The sequence below is a fragment of the Platichthys flesus genome, chromosome 4 (assembly GCF_949316205.1).
Source record: "Platichthys flesus chromosome 4, fPlaFle2.1, whole genome shotgun sequence".
Classification (NCBI taxonomy): domain Eukaryota; kingdom Metazoa; phylum Chordata; class Actinopteri; order Pleuronectiformes; family Pleuronectidae; genus Platichthys; species Platichthys flesus.
Genome location: NC_084948.1, coordinates 4268886 through 4284626, shown reverse-complemented (window position 1 = coordinate 4284626; position 15741 = coordinate 4268886).

The following is a 15741-nucleotide window of genomic DNA, read 5'->3' as shown; positions in this document are numbered from 1 at the left end:
CCTTATATTGTAATGGGATTATCAATTCAGACGCTATGAATAGGCATCATATTATCTGTCTAGGCTAGAAGAGATATTTTAACAAAGGCAACAAAGGTGACAATTATCAGATGGCTCAGAAAAAGGCTAATGATCTGATAGGCAGTGGGGAAATATAGCACACTATCACCAAATATAGCACACTACAAATTAACTTATAACACTGCACATACATTCCTGAGGCCACCTGCGGACACGGTTAAAGGCAGTCTAATGCACCAACAGATAGATAGATAGATAGATAGATAGATAGATAGATAGATAGATATATTGTTAGACAGTATATAAAAAATAAAGTAAAGTATATATAGTATATAATATAACATAATATATATTTATATATGATAGTAATTATACCAATATAATAACAGTATATAGTAATAATGGCAGCAACAGTATATATAATAATAATAGTAAATATAATAATAATAATAATAACATGTACACATGTATAAATATGTGTATATAGACTTATATATACAAAGAATATACAAAGAGTATGATATAATATATTATATATAGTACGGGTATAAATATAAGTATTTGACGATACAATAGATAATATAATATACTATGAGTGTAAGAATATGTAGACAGAGTGTGCAAAAGACAGTATTATTGTATAAGATGATATATAGTATCAATATGGTTTATATTAACGCATATCACATATGATGTGAAGTAAGTGTTCCAGTATATGGAGTGGAGTGTTGTACAGGGTACACAGTGCAAGGAGACAGGTATGTTTAGTGCAGTTCTGTGATGGTGGCTGATATGAAACCATCACCTCTGTGGACCACTTTCCTTTCCACGCTCAAGCACAAACTCTCATCCAGAAGGCATGTGAAGAGACAGTTTTCTGCTCACGGTTGGTTATACAAATTGTTTTTGTTACAAATGCATTTCCATCTATTGCATCTTCTGTTACTCTGTATAATTATTTAATTAGCTAAGGGCAGTCTTGACATTGGTTGCATTATCTGTCTCACACCCACCAAATACATAAATGTTTTGTCTATAAATAAAACAAAAACCTCAAAATCATTTAAAGGGTCATTAAAGGGCTAATTTGCAGTAAACCACTGCATTAAAATTCTCTGAGGATTATCACACCCATTAAAACAGCTGTCGGTGTGTGAGATTTATAGATTAAATCACTGATAAGACCATGGAAAGCTTTTAGCCTTTGACTCGATGAGAAGACGCTTCATTTTTCCCACGAATAAATGACCCGTTTCAGATGACCTTTTTAAATTTCACAGGGTTACACAATTATTCGGGTGACACCATAATTAACCCAGCACCATCGACAAAGAAAACCAACTCATTTGATTTTGGTAGCCAAAGGTCAACGGTCAATGTCACAGTGGGCCGTTGCCACTTGGACTCGAAGGTTAAGTGATAATATGTCAGTGGTTAAAGGTAAAGGTCACAGTGACCTTATATGAATCTGGATAAAAAGGTTGGTTGACACAAACTGCACTCGTTGGCAGAGGCACAAAACTACAGTGCTGTATTTCTAATTAACAATATTTCATTATCTATTAACCCTGGTGTCAATGTTCAACATAATCATATTGAGGAGGTTGGTTGTGAGGTGGCTTTGCAGTGGAAGCAGGAAGAGCAGGCAGCTAAAGCAACTTCAATAGAGTGCACAATATAAGCTTTGCAAATTGACTGCATGGGGGGGTCCATCAGATCTGTTGCTGTCTGCTGATGGATTGGATTGTGGCCAGAAAGTTTAACTTGTGACCTGATCTGAAGATACATCATTTTAAATTTGTAGACGACGACGGACTGGCACAACTAAATGAAATGCAGCCATGAATCCATGAATTTTCTATCAACACAGAGAAGACACAATTGAGCTGAAGTGAAAAATTACAATCTTTATTGTGAAGGCCTAATGTTATTTTCTTTTGAAACACAGTTCTTTGTCTCAAGGTAGGAGAGCAACAGCACTGACCTGGTGAGTCACGGCTCCTTCATTGTACTGGCAGAACATTTTGGCAGAAACCAAAACGGGTCATAAAGAGCCAGCAGCATGGAGCTGACAGCCAGTGAAGAGAGGCCATTAGAGAATTCAAGGTTCCCCGGACGCAAAGCAACACAGATTTTGCTAAAATAACTAATGAAAGCAAAGACCATTATGGATTAAGTGATTCATGCAGTCTTCAGGGTGCTGTTTGCACTCAGCATTCAGCCTGTGACACCATCAATCCTTTAGCATCCACACTGTTATTCTGTTATTATTGTTGTATCCCGTTGGTCCTTTTAAACCATCTCCTCCACGCAGTCCTTCCTTTGTCTTTTACTCCCTAATACAAAGGTGCTTGTAAAGAAATGGCTGTTTTGAAGTTATCAGTTTTTATGAGACAGGGAGCATATGCAGCAGCTGTGAAGAGCAACATGGTCCAAACTGACATTTGACAAAATAACCACATCAAACAGGATTTCTCTGCATGGGGGGGTATCCTGCAAACACAGCAGGTAAGAAAGGGGAAGGAAAGGAAAATGGGAAAACTGAATAAAGCAGAGTGACACAACCATCTGACATTAACCCAGAATGCCCTTTAAGTCTAAAGAGAATGGGGGACATTCTAACCCAACCAGGGCTGCTTGATATATTCATGTTTGATCATGCATGGCAGCATAGAAATATATGCTCCTTGTGTTGCAATGTAAGGCTGTGAATGCCATAGCAAAGATAGATGATGTATGGGAGTAATGGAGATGAAGTACAGTTTAAGAGCCCTCACAGAGGGCAGTTGGCATGCTGCTGTGTGGAGTAATGGAGAATGTAGGTTTTGGGGTGTTTGTCATATTTGTTTTTTCTTTCCACTCCACTATCTTTTCAAAGAAGTATTTCTGTGTAACACAGAGCAGGTTGTATGTATTTGAATAGCTGCTGTGTTTCCTCTTCAGGCTCCGAATGTGAATTTTAAGTAAAACAATGGGTATTGAAATAAAGTTCCAACTTGGTGTTCAGTGGAATGTTTGGAATGGGCTGTTATCTTGTCCTGTGTTAATGCTCTGGAGCTTCTTCAGAATTGTTTATCATCAATGGTGAGTCTTCCTCAACCAGCTCTACAATATGCAGCGAAGCCATCGTGTGACCATGATCAACCAGATTCAGTTTTTGCATTCATTTTTCATAGTCAATGTTTTAATAAAATACACAATCCCCCATATCACCCTTGAATGTCTGTCTGTGTCATTCCAATATGGTTGATGATGTGCCGCTATAATCTGACCACTGCTGTAGTTTATACGAGCAGAAGATGAAGGTGGAGATAGCAGAAGAAGAAAGGTTTACCTTGGTCTGTAGATGCCTCGACCCTACTGACTGCAGGCACTGTTTCCCTATGTGTTTAAATTGAACAAACATTGAACACATTTTACACAATCTACACCATGTACTTCCTTGGACCCTTAATAATAAATGAAGACATGACATGAAGCCAATAAGATGAACAGTGTGCAAGCCAGAGACAAACAGACAGAAAGAGATTAGTGGCATTAGTAGATGATTGATATAACTGAGGAATGCACGTCAAACTAAATCCTCACATTTTGTGGATGACCCTTCCCAGTGAATGTCTGCTCAAAGTCTTTGACCCACAGTTATCACCTGGTGATGCTTTTCCACAGCTTCACAGCAGCTGCCTGCAGCTCTCACCTGCTGTGAGGTCCCTCTGCTTAAAATCTGCTCCTCACCAGGTGGACTAGTGCTCTGTCAGACTGAGATCTGAGGATTGAGTTGGCAAGTCAGGGTTACTGCACCTGTTCACCCTGAGAAACGTTTTGCTTTCTTTGGCAGTGTGTCTAGGATCCTGTAGAATGATACAATGATATCCAGCGGGTTGTATTACATTGCACTGCATCTGGGCACAGGGTGCTCCTGTAGACCTTTGCATTCATCCCTTTGCTTCTGTCAGCAATGAGATCATCAATAAATGACAGTGGCAGTTCTACTTGCAGCCATACATTTCTAGTTTGGCTGTGTGTGCCTGAGCACCCTCAGGGAAGGAACAGTGAGTGATGTGTGAATGACCCAATGAACTTGTGCATTGCTACAACCAGTGACTACCAAGGTATACAGCCGGTATGGTTAATAAACATGAGACCAAAGACTGTATCTTTTTTTCTATCTTTTATGTAATATATCAAATTGTATGTCCATTTGATGTAATACAACAGCACACCTTTTTCCCATCCCATGTCTAACAGCCTTTCTTAATATTCATGTCAATTTAGTTCTGCTCCTGATAATAGACAGTCTGCATTATGGAATATTATTAGTGATCACTTAGATGCACTCAGAAAGTGCTCACTTAAAAATTGCAAGTAATGAATGGGCTACAGCCTTGGCTGAAGTTAGCCTTGTTTATATTCATACATTATTTAAATTGTAACATTTGATTTTATCTTAGTCAGATAGAGCTGAAAACCTCGATCTTATTATTTGCAATATAATTAAGTTAAGTGTAAAATCTAATTTCTAGATTTTTCAATGGCATTAGATATTCGGTCAATAAATGGAGGAAAAAGGGCCGTGTGTATCCCCAGAGGTCCTGCTGTGGCCTCTGCCTCCTCGCAGGTTTCGTAATTACTGCGTCACTGTTATTATAAATTTAAACTGCAAGACCATTATTAGGTACTCGTCTTCATCCCCTCACCATACTTCCCCTGCAGCTACCGAGCATAATGCATGGTTTTATATAGCCAATCAAACAGGCTTTTAGTGGAAATGGGAAGATGCTTCGAGGTAATATGTGAAACTCTAGACTCTCTGAATCATCAGAACTGGGTAGAACTGTCTGCGGCTGTGTAGAAAAGACGTAGAGGGGCCGGAGTGCTCTTGAGGATTTGGTTCCAAAACCCCATGAGAGAGAAAGAGAGGCAAAAGTAAAGAGACTAAAGGACAACAAAGAAGGAGATGGAAGGTGGCAGAGAGAAGGAGAAGGATGAACATGAGGAGCAAAGTGACACAGTGACAGATGGAAACACTAACAGCTTCGCAGCACGTCTCTATCAGAGTACAAAGAACGGTGGAACCTCAGAGACTCCTCCTCCATTGAAGCAGATCACTTTCTGCAGATGTGTGTCATCAGCACTATAAGAACAAGTGGAACTCAATTCAATTCAATCAGGCGTCCTCTCATACAGTCACAAAGTATTCCAGTCTGTTCTATAAAAATGTATTATACCACACAGGTGCAGCTCAACACATCCTGCATCATTCTTTCCATTTCTGGACCTTCTGAATGAGACACTTCTTTTTTTCAAAACGAGAATAAAGACAGACAGAAAGAGAACACAAGACTTGATTACAGAGGCTTTGATTTCACTCACATCCTTCTGATTTAATTAGACATCCTAATCAAACAGCTTGGAATGACACAAAGTGAAGCTGAAATCAAATCAAAGAGCCATCATGAGGATGGGACTCTTGTTAGAGAGATGAGTACGCAGGATGCAGTCTTAATAAGCTGTGTGTGTGTGTGTGTGTGTGTGTGTGTGTGTGTGTGTGTGTATGTGTGTAAGTATGCTGCAAAATCTTACTTGTTTCTTCCAAAATGAGTGATGGTTTCGTTCCTCTGGCAACAGATTGGAAAGAAACAGGCAGATACTCTCTCTCACACACTGACACACTCACAGGGCAAAGGTTCCAAAGACTTCCTTCTTACCTAGAAAAATAAAAGAGAGAGACCCAGCGTCAATGAACAAGCAGGCTAGAAGTTGCATCATGTCAAGTACAAAGACAAAAAGTATTGAGCTTGAATTCCCTGAAGCAACCCAAATTACAAGAGTACACACACTGAAAATCAATGTCATTAAATGGGAACCTGAGAGGACGATGCCCCCTGAGTCCGAACAACACTATAGCAATAAAGAGCATAAAAAAGAACAACCTCTACTTTCAGTCATTCACTCAAGACAAACACGTTAACCACGCTGCGATAAAAAGCATAATTACCATTGAGAGCTGGAGAGAGTAATTCCCTCGAGTGGGATGAGGATTGAGAACATTAATGGAAATGATGTGGAAAAGGGAGGCAGCCAGTGAAATTTAGCAGCAGTTGTCCTCGTGGAGGTATCTGCTCTGTCCATTGTACTCAAGGAAGTGTTTTTACTGCTTCAGAGAGTTCTCACTGTGGGAAAATAGACTGAGGGAAATCAATTCTGAATTTGACCCATCGAGGGCGCGACATTGAAGCCTGGCAGGAAGAGCCGGCCTTGCGATTTCCATTCACTTTCTGAGACGATGTTTGTATAAACGCGAGACATGTCTCTGTTGAACTCAGCCACCGTGAGGAGAACAAATGGTGTTTGAGAAAACGCTGCACCCCCCACTACATGATACTGTACAGAAACACCCTGTTTAGAGGAGAGTCCATCTGCGCTCATTACATTTTATTGAACCATTATACAAAAGGTAATTAATAATAATTCCCCTTCATTCCCTCTCATGTTTCCTGTCGTCAGCCATCCCTGATATACAAAGGCAAAAGGAGAGTAAATAAATACACACTATTCCATCTCATCCACTGGTCTCTTGCTTGAGACTCAGCAACAAAGCACTGGAATCAATGAGCAGGACTCCCTCGCCTTTGTGTAAATGCCAGGGCCAGAGAGGGAAGAGGTAAGACCTATTGAGCGCAGCACAGCCTGTGCTGAATGAGGCGACTGCGGAGGCTTTTACATGGAGGCTGACTGGAAGAAGTACATTCACCGAGGAGGCTTACATCATTCATGAGGCTCAAACACAGGAGCCAGCCATTTTAATAATCTTAAACGTTTGGCACACCATACCTGGAGCTCTTCATATTTTAATTGGTTATTTCCATGGCAGACTCCCAGGCTGCATCTCGCTTCCCACACATCTCCCATTATTTATTTATTTTCTAAGAAGACACTGGAGCAATTACAATGGCTTCCAACTGGATGGGTTTTTCCGAGTCGTACTCATAACTTGTGCCCATATATCTGGATCGTTGTTGTAACAATATTACTGGGATCATCAGTAACATCCCACAGAGAACCCGTCTCTGTAACATGTACTGAATCAGATCATTAAAGTGAAGTCAATGTGTGACAGCATCACACAAGATGTGCCTCCATCACCACAGAACTACGTGTTCAGCTGGAAAGCAGCCACACAGACGTGCTGGATAAAACCCTTTCTGATCCACATGGCGTGTTGCACTCCACAGGAAGACCAGCTACAGAGCTCTGATAGCAAAATAATCAGTCAGATAATATACACATATATTTTAAATGGGGATTTCCCATTCCTATCTTCTGCCATTTATTGTTGATGTTTACAGTTGTCAAAGCAATGATTCTCATTATCTATCTAGACTGCGGCAGCCCACCACCGTTTCATAATGACTTGTTGTTTTTCTACGTTATTACATTGTATATCTGTAAATGTGCATCAGCGTTTGCCGTGTGCAAGCTCACGCTATCATCCATGAAGTTTTGACCTTCCTCATAGCTTCAGCTGTATTTGCGCATGCAGCCATAAGTGGCAAATAATGGAGTTCTGTCTTTAACTTTGATTATCTATACCTGTCACTCTGAATCTGTTTCACATGATAATTACCTTTGATCACCCTTGCTGTGGATTACAATTATTGAGGGAAATTCGGTGAAGAAATAAACGATAATCCTAGAATTTTTAATTCATTTGGATAAGCATTAAAATGTGTTGGGTTCTTTTTTGAGCCATGTCCCAACCCTTCACAAAATATCATGGAAATCGATTCAGTAGTGTTTGTATAATCTTGCTTAATATCAACAAACCCTGACAAAAAAATAGGTAATAAATACAGGTAATAAATCTGTGTTCAGCGACAGTAGGATTGTTGGCCACTAGTTCAATCTTGTTTATATGTTAAGTTTATCAAATCTAAAAAAAGTGAATAATCACAAGGTTATTCCAGAATGACCTATGTCATGGACAATTCCACTGATCAATGTCTTACAGCTGTTTTGACTGTTTTCTGTGCACTTAGCTGATGAAACCCAAACTTCATGCCCTTACTTGGTAATTCTGCCTCCTGTTGACCTTTTCCTGTGCAGCTGGGTACTGGGCTTGATTCCACTTTCAGTAAACGTGACCAGGAAGGAGACGTTTCCTGCCTGCTTTCTGTTTTGTTTCCTGTTTATCCCATTTTACAAAAAACCCTCCTTTTAAAATTTCTCATGGTGGCTCTCTGAGTCATGTTGCTGACTGGGTAACCCTCTGCAGAGCTAATAATTAAACCTCTAAGACAACTCCGGTCTGAGAAACTCATTGTTTCAAATCTCATGATCAATTTCCACGTTACATACATTCATTTCACATGCGATCAATCATGAAATAATCGTAACCAGCAGCAAATGATTTGGTTGACATTGCAGAAGAATGCATTAAGCAGTTAATGAAAGCAAACTAAACTATACGAGAAACTTCAACCAAGGTACTGGACCATTTTTTTGGAGAAAAAAATTGAGATATATATATACTTGAACCGTAAAACTAATTTCAGATATGTAGCACATGCATATGAGGTTGGGGGATTATTGGCCATTATTGGTCAGATGAAAACCAATAAGCAAAGATCATTTTAAAGGCATAAAAATAAACATCTAATGTAAGCACAATGTGGGTGCTCTGCCCATGCAGTGGAAGAATTTATTTCCTGCTCAGATGTAGGCCGAGGTAGAATTCTTGTTTTATATTGATTGTCATTACTATCATCCGATTACTGACTGTATTCGCCACGGCAACAATGACTGTGATTTAGTTTGCTTCCGTCTGCACTTCCCCTCCACATCTAATCATAACAGTCTTATTATTTGCTTACACAGAAACAGCACCACTCTTAACTGTCGCTCACTGGTCCCTGCTTAATAATATGGACCAGGTAACGAGGCTGCAATCTGTTTCACATACAGAGTACTTATCACACCAGAGACAGACAAGAACTGTGAAGCTGTCCTGAGCTTGGAGTGCATGTGTGACTCTGGGATCCATAACCTATTTAATCAATACACACGGTGAAAACTAATGAGGTAAGTCCCACAGAGGTATACATACACATACAGGTGCAAATTCATATAAACCGAGTGCAGTATAGGCGTTGCACGCAGGGCTCTAGATCATGTTTTACGACATGCTAGGGCAGCAGGTATAAAAATGACCTGAGTCAACCCTCCTGCTCACATAAACACAAAAGAGGTTATGAAATCCATCCTCGTTGTTATGATCCCTATCCTTAGAGGACCACCAGAGGGTTGCGTTTTGGAGGAGACTAAATTAAGGAGCCTCCCTGCTGCCTTACTGTGATTATTATTATATAATGAACAAGAGGCAATGGGGAAGAGAAGAAGAGAAGAGATTAGTTGCATTCTTATACCAGTGTGAGATAACGTGACTAATTGACCTGAAAAATCTGCATATTACTGTTCTCCAACTTTCAAAAACAAAGTCCTCTGATTGTTGATTTATGTGCCTGATGAATTCGATAGCTGTGATAGAGGATGGTAAACTAGCCTGAATATGTTGTCTCTCTCATCTTTGTCTCTCATTTTCTATCTCTCACACCCTTGTCTCTCTCTGCCTGAATCGGCAGAAACATGCATCATGGCCTCATCTCTTGCTCATTCTCCTTGAAATTCACATTCATCACATCCCGCTGTGTTCAGATTGTCTTTTAGAAGTTAATTGTTGAAGGCAGAGAGTGCAGAACAGAGGAAACGATCCTTAAAACAAACTTGAGACAAAGCCTCATGTAGATAATAGTAAATTTCTCCTCTAATGAATGGTGTATGTTTTGTGATTTCGGCTGCTTCTTATACCTTCTCTTTCAGAAAAAAAAAGGGGACAATTTTAAAAAAGCTGCCTCATCATAATATACATTTGTTTCAATTAATCACTCATAGTCTGAACGGAGGGAATGGACAAAGACAAAGGAAGTGGAGAACAAAAGAGCAAAGAAATTAATTATTTTGACGGTTCTGGCAAAACTTCCCCATGGTGAATTAACAAATTAGTTTCTATCCTCTGACTGAACGAGAATTTACGGTCAAAGTATTCAGCTGCAACACAAGCCTAGTACCATATTGTATATATATATTCCAGCCTTGGTGCCGTCTGAATATGTCTTGGTAGTGACTCGATTACTCATGAGGACTGTGGGCAGTGTAGTATTTTCTCCTTGATGTTGGTAACGAAAAAAGTTTTTCTTAAAACGCAGTTGTTGTCATACAGACTTGTGGCTTCTGCAGCAGCATTTTAAATTGTCTCATGGAGTTTTACCTTGGATCTATATTCCGATAATGAAGGGGGTTTCAATTCCAGAACTTGAGCTCTGTTGCGCACTCTTCTGTCATTATATCATTTCAGAAAACTGGTTGTGATTGGCCAGACCTATTTTAAGGTTTATCAGACCTATCTGTTTGGATGGGATCATATTATTATATCAGAATGTTTTTCTGTGGGAAATTGGGCCATAATTAGCATATTAATTCATGAGTCGTAAATCCAGAAGGATTTTTGAAGAATTAAATTAAAATATTTTATATCGCATGCATGAGAATAGAATGGACATAGAGATGAGCGGATGGACAATCTGAAAACATAGTGCCTCAAGCCACAGCTGTCAGCAAAGTAGAGGCATAGGGATGGAAGCTCGTAAATAATGGTCCTCTCTATGTTTGGAGCAGTATTTTTTTCACTTACCAGAATAAATTAAGCAAATGACCCAAGGTGCATACAAACACACTGGGTGTAAACATGCCGGAAGTCTACCAGGCAGCTTCAGTTAACACCACATAAAGCTGTAAGACTACAGTGAGCTTTCTGCTTAGGGAAACTTTCACCAGCTGTTAGCCCTCCATTTAGTTTACTCTGTATAGGAGGGAGAGGTGAGCTGAACCTCCAGAGGGTTTTTCCCTCTGTCAGCGTGGAATAGCAATGACTGCCAATTCTTACATTCAAACAAAAGTGGGGATACAGTGTCACACTGCAGAGGACAGTAATCAAAAATAGTGACGCAAAATACAGATAAGACCCAAAAGAGAGAGAGAAAAAAAAAGTGTTACTATCTTCTCTAACTTTAATCTGTGGCAGGTTTCAGAACATCAAAATAAACAGATGAAACGATGAAACAATGAGGCACAGCAAAGTACCTCTCACAATGTTTAAACCATAGACTGTTAATAACGATGGAAGACATGAACATAGGTATAGGTCATACATTCCACCTCCTCCAAGTTAGTACATGGGACGTGGACCAATGTAAAGTCAGGTACATGTGAAATTAGTTGTTCTCGAAATTGGTGTCCGTCATTTTCGGTAGTTCTTATCACACTGATGTATGTTCAAGTGCAAATTTTTGTTGTTTTAATTAGATAGAAAAACAGGTTAAAGCGTCAAGATTGAGAGTTGATTTTAGCTTCAAGTCTGGATATTGGGAGAAAGTGGAGCCGTGTTGTACATTCTATTTACAGTCAGTGGTTTTTATATTAGTAAGAAAATATATATATGTCTAAACAAGAATAGTTCTGACTGGGGGGCCACATGGTGTACAAAAATATAATTCATTCAGATAAGTAAAAGCAAACTTTTAGATAAATAAAGCAAAGATGATGAACTATCCAATTTTTTTTTAATTTGTTTTACAACTTTTCAACACACAGCTTAGACTCGACATAGATGAATGATTCAATGTGTTTTTACAACTTCAAAATGCAGCCAAGTTGACAGATAGATAATAATGTAAATATTTCCCCCACATTGCTCTCTATATTAAAGCTACAGTCGCACAATTTCCTGTACTGACAAGTGCAAACACAAAGTGAAAGAAAACTAAAATACAAGCATGTTCAGTTCAACCGTAATGTGGGATGTTACCCAACAAGACCCGTCACCAATGAGTTTGGCCTAGAGAGTTGGTTAGAGCTTTGGAGCTGCGTGGCCACCCAGGTTGGATAAAGCTGTGTTTGATAACTATTCATTATGCTAATTTAGCTGCTGTATTCCCAAAGCTGAGGGGGTGTGATGTCAAGCGTATGCATGCTTGTACAAGTACGCATGTTGTATGTGTGCTTAGCTCAGTGTTTAATGATATTTTTCATTGCAGTTTTAATGAGCAGGAACATTTTTACTGGGGAAAAAAAAGTTTCATTAGGATGCACATGCCAATGTGCCTGGAAGTGCAAAATATTATGTTAGAGATAGTTACTGTTCCATGGTGAATATTATGCACACAGGTGGAAGGAATATGAAAAAATTAATGAAAGACAAAAAAAACCCACAATTTAACCAATTCTACAATATAATGTTTCCTTGTCAAGACTTGTAGCAGGTGGTATCATTAAAACTGCTAGTCATGTTGTACATTTTTACTCTACCACTGGTACTTCATGTGCAGAATGCATCAGGTTGCAAAATATCCTCAAGGGTGTATGTGTGTGTGTGTGTGTGTGAAAGAGAGTGAGAGAGGAGAGACAGCCCAGAGGCTGCAGAGATAGACTGATGGGATTCAGGTTGTGGACTGACAGCTCATATGAAGACCGGTCTAACAAGAGAGAACAGAGACCATCAATCCACTGAGCTGCACCTGAACGCACCACGGACCAAAGCAGCTAATGGTCCACAGTCACAGTGAAGAGCGGGAACATGGTCGTCATCCAGCTGATATTGAAGCTGTTAGTTATTTGACACAGTGAATCCCTTACAGTGAAACAACAGCATCGGGGCAGTTAGCAGTGAAGGGTCATGTTCTCAAACTGCAGCTTTGGTCACTGTCATTGCTCTAATGTCACACTGATGTTTTTCACAGCAAGTGCAACTTGTCATCATGTCTTCTGTTCATAGTGGAGACAACAGCATCCTGTCAGATCCCTGGATACTGTAGATGTAGTGTTTCCATTTACACATAGAGAAAACGTGAAGAGCTCTGAGTCTGCGAGGAACGGTTCAATTAAATCATTGACAAATTTGTCCGAATACACATCTCATGTTAGGCTCTAAGATATCGACAAAAGAACTCAGAGGAATAGAGACTGTTTATGTACTTGCTTAAATAACCTTAATGCCCCGATCTCTATCAAGTCATTACTAAGGCAGCATTTAAAGCATCATGGAATATGCATAATGACAGACAGATGAGTAACTGGAGTTGTGGTAAATTGGCAACATAGCTGCAATTTGGATAAACAATCGTAGTTTAATTTTCTGATTCAAATACAAAGCAAATGTTTCACTCCATGACATAGAGTCAGCCAGTCAATCTGCCAAATAAAAAAATGCTCCAGGACAGAAAATATAGAATTTGGCAGACATGAATTCCAGAAATATTTGAAATAAGAAAAAGGAATGGAAAAAAAGCAATGAGCAAAATGTAACAAAAAACGTTGCTTGCATTACTGAACATACACACATTACTAAGCAAGTACTTTTGGTTGTGTTTTAAAATAATAAACACTGTAAGTTAGACGGACATAAAGACCTGTCAAATAAGACACAACCACTTCTGAGGTAGTTTGTTTCAGAAAAAAACAACATGGTATGATTTGACACACATTGCATTGGTCTGACCAAAACATGGCAAACCTGAGAAAATGGACTGCATTTCCATGGTAAACGGTCTGCAATGATGCTTTTCTAGTCATATCAAGCTCTGAAAGCACTTTACAGTAAACCTTACATTCACCCATTCACACAGTGCTTCGATATGTAGCACTTCTCTGATCATGCATCACTCGCACACTAATGACACAGCAATTAGACACAATTTAAGGTCCATTGAGTAGCTGAAGGCCACTTTGGCAGACGGGGATTGAACCACCAACCTCTGCGTTTATGGACGAGCCACAGCCGCCTGCAGTCAGCAACTCAGTGAGTTTAACAGAGCAAGGCTCTCAACATGAGGATGACTTTGTAAAAACAGGGATTACTGCAGCCAAAGCTTAACACAGGCCCGTCTATCAGAGGAAGAACACAGCTTGAGATCAATGGAGCAAAAACATGTTGTTATTCAATGACAGCACTGCACATCTCCAAAGACTGTAACACATGGCCTCCATGAAGAGTTTGTCAACAATATTAAATACTGTGCTTTTGGAAAGACTTTGATATGTTTTAACTGGGGCAACCGATTACCATTTAGATTACATTTAGACAAGGAGGACTGTGACTATATATATTTGTATGGATAAGAAAACAAGAATCAGAATTCTTTTTTTTGCCATGTATATTTGCACATACAGGAAATTGCCTTGGTGTGGTAGATAGAAACAGAAATTAATTCTGCCTCACAAATGAAGTAGAACTGGGTTTGTAGGGGGGTGTTATAAACAGGTTAGGCCCAGCTAAGCCCCTAGCATGTTAATCCTCTAGTCTCATATCAAGAGGTATGTTCTTTTGTGAGTTGGTCATATACAGGAGTTCTCCCACGCAGGATAACTGTCAGGGGAAAAAGGTTTTGGAAGGCCTATTTTGTAAAATGAGATGCGCCGGTGGCTCTGGAGCACGTACCGCATCAGCATTCAACCGACTGAGACAGATAGAAGAGATACTCAGGGACAATTTTGTCTGTGAGCATCAGAGTGGCTGGAGTGTCCTTACGTGAGCTGGGCTCATGGAGGCAACATTTAACGTTTTGATGTGATCTCGACAAGAATCACGTTGTAACGGGATGGAGGTGTTGGTTTTTCCGCCCAAAAGTTTGGACAAATTTGTAGGTACTTTTATTTTAGTTGAGTAATCACCTATACCTGTACTCCAATACACTTCATAGGATATATCATATGTATTTTAAACTTTTAGTTACAAGATTATTAATAAAAAATAAAAAAACAACTGCAAGTATGGTTAGTGTTATGAAATTAATTAAATTTGTATAATTGACATGTTAGGTACATGGTGCATTCCAACACGTTATCAGGCAAATGAAACAACCTTAACAAATCTGTACTCATATCCATTATGTTGATCAAAACTAAAACACAAATGTAGACGCTATACAGTGGGTACAGAAAGTATTCAGACCCCTTTAAATGTTTCACTCTTTGTTTCATTGCAGCCATTTGCTAAAATCATATGTTAATTTTATTTCTCACTAATGTACACTCAGCACCCCATCTTGACAGAAAAAAGCAGAAATATAGAATTTTTTTCAAATTTATTAAAAAAGAAAAACTGAAATATCACATGGTCATAAGTATTCAGACCCTTTGCTGTGACACTCATATTGAACTCACGTGCTGTCCATTTCTTCTGATCCTCCTTGAGATGGTTCTACTCCTTCATTGGAGTACAGCTGTGTTTAATTAAACTGTTTGGACTTGATTAGGAAAGGCACACACCTGTCTATATAAGACCTTCCAGCTCACAGTGCATGTCAGAGCAAATGAGAATCATGAGGGCGAAGGAACTGCCCAAGGAGCTCAGAGACAGAATTGTGGTAAGGCACATATCTGGCCAAGGTTACAAATAAATGTCTGCAGCACTCAAGGTTCCTGAGAGCACAGTGACCTCCATAATCCTTAAATGGAATAAGTTCGGGACGACCAGAACTCTTCCTCGACCTGGCCGTCCAGCCATCTGAGCAATTGTTGGAAAGATGAATGCGGCCAAGTACAGAGATATCCTGGAAGAAAACCTCTTCCAGAGTGCTCTGGACCTCAGATTCGACCGAAGGTTCA